Here is a 7,801-nt window from a genome sequence, read left to right as displayed (position 1 = left end):
AAGGACTTCTTGGGTGACTTGATGGTGGATTAGCCCCACCTCGTCCTAAGATCGTCCTTGGTAAACAAAGTGGGCCTGAGCAATGGGACATTTGGAAACTTGCTGCGAGCACTGAAGAACTTGGAACTTGGACTGAACATTTCACAGGGATCAGTTGTGGTCATAGTAACTACTTCTTTTGCTATAATCAGTCATATTTTATACAGGCCTGTGTCCCACTTCCTTTTGTTATAGCCACAGGGAATTTACAATTTAATAAGACTTTACTTTCTATAACTTGTATTAATTGCAAACTATATACTTGTCTTAACTCCTCTATCTCTTTAAGAAATGATTCCCTTTTGATTCTTCAATCTCGACGTAATTTGTGGTTACCAGTAAATCTCCAACGACCCTGGGAAGAAAGTCTCATGGCTGGACTTGCTTCTAGATAACTTACTAAACTGCTCCAATGATCTAAATGATTTGTTGGATGGCTGATTCTTGGAATTTTGGCGTTAATAGCTATTTACACCACTGCTGCCATCACCGGTGGTGCTTTACATACCTTGATTTGAACACATAATTTTATCCAAAAATTGGACTGAAGATGCTCATAATATGTGGGCTACTCAGGCTCAGGTAGATGAGGATATTCAAGCGGAAATACAGGAACTAAAAACAGCCATCAAATGGGTCAGAGATCAATTAATAGATTTGCACAATCAAGAGATACTAAAATGTGATTGGAATTCTACTCAATTTTGTGTTACTCCCGTTCATTTCAATCATAGTGCCTACAACTGGGAACAAATCAAATTTCACTTACAAAATATACATGATAATCCCTCTCTGAATGTACAATTACTGCAAAAGGAAATCTTAGAAACTTTTTCTAAATGTCTCCCCTTTTCCATTAATTTGGGAACTTTAGTGGAACAACTAGCTGTTCAATTATCTGGGCTACACCCACGAGGATGGTTTCAAAATATTACCCACAGCATCAGGTCTGGAACTGTAACTTTGGTGATTGTCTTGGTAATTATATTTGTTGTTTATCATTGCCTTTCTATAAGGTTGGTTAATACTAAACAAACTCAATTTGTCAGGACCTTTTTTACAAATATAATAAAATAGGGGGAATTGTCAGGAAGCATTTAACAGGAGGCTTCCTGTGTGCTGTTTTGGATCTGTCATGAATCCTCTGCCCCTTATTAATTCCTGAATATTCGGGAATTAAGTGGAATAGCAAACTACTCCCGGGGGCTGAAGAATGCATGCATTTCCTTCATTAGTTTTTCCATATGGTGAAAAATAACTATTTATGACCCTCTTCCTTTTTATGAACCATATGGTAAAAGTGATTATTTACAACCCTCTCTCTTTGATATGGATTGCCTTATGATAATTTGTAAGTCTGGACTTTTGATTTTTATCTTTTCTGAAAATAGTTACCTTGTAAGACAGTATAAATATCCACACTATGTTGAAATAAACACCTTTGCTCCATCAGAACTTGGGTCCCTGTGTCTGTCTGTCTGTCTGTCTGTCTTTCTCTCTCTCTCTCTCTCTGGCTAATTCTCTTGAGTGCAGAGGCTCACTGAGCTCACTTTCTTGTCCAGGCTTCTAAGACCCTCTGGTGAAGGTGCACTGTGCTTTCACCCCCTTGAGAGGGCGCCTCGTGCCTACGTGTAGCAGTGCAAGCCTTGTGTCAAAGGCTTTATTGGCTTTCTGCATAAACCAAGGAATATCAGCCTCTTTCTATCTCTATTTTACTTGCTTATCATTAACTCCAGACCACCAGGTTCCAGTCCATTAAAGGACCTCAACAACAGGCCAGCTTGTAGTTATATCCAAAAAATGACAGAGGGAAAATCTGGCATGTTTGCCTTATCCTGACTGTAACACCACTGAGCCAAGAGCCAAGCATCATCAGCTGAATACAGAGCTCCTGGTTTATAACTAGAGGAAATTGAGGAAGTTACAGTTGGCCACATAGAAGTCATGGGTCATAACTGTCAAGACCAAGTATTCTGTGTTCCCAAGAATACAAATAAAATATATCTTTGTAGTGCAGGCCAAAAATATATATTTTCTTACTGTGAAGGCTTATGAATATTCTAATTTTCCAGGAAGGAAAAGTTACTGACAAAAAAATACATGGAAATTTGAGAGCCTGGTCAACTCTGATTATAAGAGTATTGTTGTTGCTTCTCACCAGGATAATCACATAAAAAAGGAAAATATTATAAAGAGAAACACGCAGACATTGGGAATACAGAAAAATAGAAAAGAACCAGTGTTATCACTGAAGTGAGATGTGCTTCTTGGTTGTGTGTGTGTGTGTGTGTGTGTGTGTGTGTGTGTGTGTTTGATGTTCTCTCTGTGACAAGAGTGAAATCAATAATTTTTATTTTTATTTTATATAGTAATTTATTTTATATAGTATAGCTATATATAAATATATATTTGTTGTTGCTTTTCAGTCTTCCAGTCATGTCTGACTCTTCACAACCCTATGGACCGCAGCACTCCAGGCCACTATGTCCCTCACCATCTTCCGGAGTTTGCCCAAGTTCATGTCCATTGCATCCATGATGCCATTCAACCATCGCATCTTCTGATGCCCTCTTCTCCTTCTGCCCTCAATCTTTCCCAGCATCAGGGTCTTTTCTAATGAGTCGGCTGTTTGCATCAGGTGGCCAAAGTATTGGAGCTTCAGCTTCAGCATCAGTCCTTCCAGTGAATATTGAAATATATATATTGATATTATATAAAATATATATTATACATATGTAAAAGTGTCTATGTAAATATGTATCCATTTCATAATCTTAAATTTATCTCTGTTTGTAACTATTATTAAAGCCTTTTTAGTCTTTTTTAAAGACATGACCAAACATTATATATTCTGGCTCTGTTTAATTCATAAAACATATGCTATTTCTTTCAAACATCAAATATTATTTGGCTGACATTGAAATTTCTCTGTTAGCTACCAAATATGCTGTAAAATGTTGGGAGGCAATAAGAAAAGAAGAAATGCAGTAATTTTCTTCCATATGTAGTTTTTATTTTCTGGATAAAATTTATTATTTTTGTGATGTGCATATTATTCTCTTTGTAATAAATCCATAGTGCAAAAAAGTATAAATAAATAAATAAGTCAGACATTATCTGAACTCCTGTCACTATAAAGAAGCCCATTCTCTCTTGTAATACACACCCAGATATTGCTGACATATATATACACCAACTAGAAAGATGCACATGTGAAATGATATATGAATATATGGAAGCTATCTCCCTTTGTTTTACAAAAATAGTTATGTTTTATACATGCATTTATGTACTTACTTACAAGTCTAAAAGCTTGGGATTTCCTCACTGATATGGCTCTAAAACATTGTCTTGAGAGACTGTGCAGCATCACATGGTAAACAGTTGCCCATGAATAATATGTTCCATATGAGAACAGCTTACCTTTGCTTTGCTAATGTTGTCTTTTGCAGTATTAAAAAAGGTTTTAATAAACATCCTTGAACAAACACAATTAACCATGATTTTTGTGCAAATATTTTTATGAGGCTTCATTGATATAGTTTTTAAAGTTAAAAACAAATTCTACATATTTAAAAAAAAAATCACTGTTCCCAAAAGATACAGAATTTATTCCAGATGATTAGAATAAAAACACCATAATAAAAAGACTGCTTACACAGTGTATTACTTTCCTAGATGTATTGTAACAAATTATCACAAATTGAGTGGTTTAAGGAACAGAAGTTGAATTTCTCACATCTTTAAAATCCAGTGTCCCAAATCACAATGTTGACAGGGTTTTCCTCCACAGACTCTAAAGGGATAGTCACTCCTTGCCTCTTTCAGCTTTCAGTAATCCTTGACCTGCTTTGCTTCATGGCTGTGTCACTCCCGGTTGCTTCCTCCATCTTCACGTGATATTCTTCTATGTGTCATTGCGTCTCTATTTTTAACTTAATCTCTCTACCTCCCTTATAAGAACTAAGAACACTTATCATAGGATATAGTGTCCTTCCCTTAAATTAAGATAATCTTATTTCAAAGTCCTTAACTGAATTATATCTGCAAAGGCTTTTATTTTCCTAATAAGTTCAGGTTTGCAGATTGTAACCTGACATATATTTAGAGGGATCAACATTCAACCCAATGCAGTTTATAGTTTAAAAGCCTAATGTTCCTAATACTAAGGAGACACTACAAAGGCAAAACATGAAGCTACAAGCTGGAGAAAGTGGTGTCACTAGAGAATAGTCAGCATTGAGGTGACAAAAGATCCTTTTAGGGTTTGTACTCTGAAAGGAATATGGACAGTTGCAAAACAGAGAAAGAAGGGGAAATTGCTAGAAAACACTCAGATTTCCCTACTCCCACCAACTTGGATGCAGTTATTATTTTCTCATCATCTAAATCCAATCTTAAGAACAGAAAAGGACAGTGAATATGCCTGAAGGAATGGGAAGTTTCAAGCAAATTTCTTACAGGGCATGACCATGATCATTAGTTATATTGCAGTTAGCTGTCATTTTATTGATCAGGAAATCTCTTAACTCACTCTTTCCTAGTGAGAGGAAAGCTAGGTCATCAGAATAGATCATTGCCATGGAGATAATGTGTGCTTTGATAACCCAGAAACCCTTAACTCTTTGAAACTAGGGTCCTTTTACATAACGTGAGATGGCAGTGATGATATTAACTATCATTTTATAGGAACATAGAAATAATACTAGATGATATTTTCTGATGTATTTACATGAGAAACATAGAAACAAATTGCTTCTGTAATTTCAAGCCTTCAAATCAAGTTGATAATTTACTTAGTAGTTTTCTCAGTGCTACAGTGATATCTTTGTTCCTCAGAGTATATATAATGGGATTCAACTTTGGGATCAAAACTGAGTAGAAAAGAAAGATCAGCTTCCCAGTTTCTTCAAACTTATTTGGTTTGGGCTGTAATCAGATGGTAGAGGCTGTGCCATAGAATAAGACCACCACTGTGAGGTGAGACAAGCAAGAGGAGAAGGCTTTAGCCCTCCATCTGGTGGATCATGATTTCATAATGTTAGAGATGATTTTGCCATTAGGAGACAACAGTCAACAGAAATGGAACTATGATGAACACCACTGCAACTACATAGACTGCTATCTTGTTCACAAATGTGTCCCTACAAGTAAGCTTGAATACTGGGGGAGGTCACAGAAAAGATGATTAATTGTGGTAGACCCACAAAAGGGCAGACAGAAAACCTGTCATGTTTGCCCAATTACAACAGGAACTCCACTGACCCAGGAGGCAGTGACCAGCTGGACACAGACCTGGGGGTTCATGATCAGACCATAGTGAAGAGGATTACAAATGGCCACGTAGTGGTCATAGGCCATCACAGCAAGGAGGAGACACTCTAAACCTCCAAACAGAAGGGCCTAACACATGTGTAGCACAAGCAATGAAAAAAATGTGCCCTTCTGGTTCAGAAGGTCCACAAGCATTCTTGGGATAATGACAGTTACATAACAGATTTCTAAAATGGAAAAGTGGTTGAGGAAAAAGTACATGGGTGCCAGGGTCCAGCCCCAGTTGGATCCAGGGATTCCCTCAGGATGATGGCATTGGCGATTAGAATAGCAAAGGCTGAGAGATTTTTTAGATGCTCAATAATAACTGGTTTACATGAGAAATCAATAAAGTTCATGACACCAAACTTGCTCTGACCATGAAGGCCGCAGGCGCCCTCTCGAATAGCGGAAGGTGCCCCACCTTAGGCACCTTCTCGAGTGGGTCTTAGAAGTCCAGGCAATGGATGGATGAAACTGGAACCTATTATACAGAGTGAAGTAAGCCAGAAAGAAAAACACCAATACAGTATACTAACGCATATATATGGAATTTAGAAAAATGGTAACAATAACCCTGTGTACGAGACAGCAAAAGAGACACTGATGTATAGATCAGTCTTATGGACTCTGTGGGAGAGGGAGAGGGTGGGGAGATTTGGAGGAATAGCACTGAAACATGTATAATATCATGTATGAAACGAGTCGCCAGTCCAGGTTCGATACACGATACTGGATGCTTGGGGCTGGTGCACTGGGACGACCCAGAGGGAGGGTATGGGGAGGGGGGATGGAGGAGGGAGGAGGGTTCAGGATGAGGAACACAGGTATACCTGTGGCGGATTCATTTCGATATTTGGCAAAACTAATACAATATTGTAAAGTTTAAAAATAAAATAAAATTAAAAAAAAAAAAGCAGCCCAGGCAAATAAGTGGTCGCAGAGGACCCCCAAGCTCCAAATTATTTTGGCATGAAGGAAGAACAGAAAAGAAAAGGAGGAAAAGGAAACAAGAAAGAACGACAAGGGGAGACCAAGCTTTGGTGAGCAAGGCCCGTAGCTTTATTTTCAACAGGGGCTTTTATACCCTAAGTTGCACATAGAGGATAATAGGGGGTGTGAAATCATGCAAAATCAGCAGTCTTTGATCTTTATCGAAACCAGGGTTTCTTTTCTGCAAATTTATCATATACAAATGGTTTAGGTGATTTACATCATCTTCTGGCCAGAAGGCCTGTTAACATTTTATGACTCTGATAAAGGTTTGTCAACCATAAGACTTATTTTCTCTAAGAGTAATTATTTTAAAGTTTGGCGCCATCCTCTGAAGGTGTTAGATAAAGTTGCATTCCTATAGGGCAGAGGTGCAGTGGGTTTACAACAAAGGAAAGAATTTGTTACCTTAAGGGTCTAAAGTTGTTAACACCAAGGCCACTACTTATATTTTCTACATACCAACTATATCAATTAATACACTTCCAAGGATACAATACAGGGGATGTGGAAACTTGGCAGCAAGTATTGACTCCACAATGAAATCTTCTACTAGTTCTATTCTGACAATTTCTAACTATCCAAGAGGCTCTATATTATTTGAATATCTTAAGCTCCCCATGCCTCTCGCAGTTGGGAGACTGTAAACAATCGTATGCATAGCTGTAGGAATCCGGGTAAACGTGTCAAGCAAGTTAGAGAGCCATCTGAGGGGTTTGTGAACTAAAACACTCTTGTCACGCCCAGGAACTTTATTAACTGGAGCTGTAAGTTAACTCTTTTTCAGAGAGAGAGATGGTGGTGGGGGACAGCCCCCCATAAAGTCAGAGGTGTAGGTGAGAGCATAAAGCAGTAAAGTAGACAGACTCTTGTTTTGGGGTAGATGCTCAGGTAGGCCCAGAGGGGCACCCCTCGAGTTCTGGCTCTCCTTGCCCACCAGAACTCTCCCACATAACCTTGTTATGGGTGGGGACTCCCATGTTGGCTCCCGGCACATGGGGGTTTGGAGAGTAGGGTCAATTTTTGTTATCAGTACAATGACACTATTGCACATCAGGATGGTCAGATAGAGAACTTAAAATATCCCAAAAAGAATTCATTGGAAATTGGGAATATCAGAAAACCACAAGATGATAAATTTCATCATTGTGGTGATATTTGATTTTTCTGTTCTTAATTTGTACTTCATCTGTAGATATGGTAAGTCCAAGATAGTTAATTAATGCTTTTGAGCAACATTTCCCTTCTGTTAACTGAATTATATGCATGAATTTATTTACATATTCCATACAAGTATTGCTGCCTTTGCCTTGCTCAGTTTCTAAGAAATGAGATTTGAAACCTCATCAATGAACTGATGTACAGTTAAAATCAATTAGAGAAATAAAATCTTCATTTTTTTATACTTGGATGTAGTGATATCAGAGGGCTTCCCTGGTGTCTCAGCAGTAAAAGA

At 37.9% G+C, this 7,801-nt stretch overlaps 1 pseudogene; it reads right to left on the bottom strand.

The window, feature by feature from the left end:
* Positions 1-4,818: 4,818 nt before the first annotated feature.
* LOC106700832 (olfactory receptor 10AG1-like) lies at positions 4,819-7,519 on the bottom strand (annotated as a pseudogene).
* Positions 7,520-7,801: the final 282 nt, after the last annotated feature.

The sequence above is a fragment of the Bos mutus genome, chromosome 26 (genome assembly GCF_027580195.1).
Source record: "Bos mutus isolate GX-2022 chromosome 26, NWIPB_WYAK_1.1, whole genome shotgun sequence".
NCBI classification, from domain to species: Eukaryota; Metazoa; Chordata; class Mammalia; order Artiodactyla; family Bovidae; genus Bos; species Bos mutus.
The sequence above is the reverse complement of the archived record's forward strand: the minus strand, read 5'-3'. Positions and strand labels throughout refer to the sequence as shown.